Genomic DNA, 447 nt, shown 5'->3' on the forward strand with positions numbered 1-447 from the left:
GTTGCACATGTTTATATTAACACTTACAATGTAGAAATGTTATTTTTGCTCCAAAACTTCACCAGAATTTGTTGGGTTTTGACTTCTTAATGATAGTCATTCTTTGTGAAATAAGATAAAATTACAATATTATTTTGACTTCATTTCTCTAATGTCCAAAGATGCAGAATATTTTTAATGCATTTATTGATCATTGGTATCCTTTTGAGAAGTTTCTAAATGATTTTCAATTCCATCGCTCTCCCTTTCCCCCCTTTCCCTCTGTCTCTTTCTCTGTCATATATATATATATGACAACCATATATATATGACAATGGTTCTACCACAAACCATTTTGTATATATATATATATATATATATATATATATATATATATATATATATATATGGTATATGCTTAGGTTATATATAACATATATCAATAAATGCCTTAATAATTTTTCTTTT

Source organism: Octodon degus, unplaced genomic scaffold (assembly GCF_000260255.1).
Source record: "Octodon degus isolate 3935 unplaced genomic scaffold, OctDeg1.0 scaffold00436, whole genome shotgun sequence".
In the NCBI taxonomy this organism is placed as follows: Eukaryota; Metazoa; Chordata; class Mammalia; order Rodentia; family Octodontidae; genus Octodon; species Octodon degus.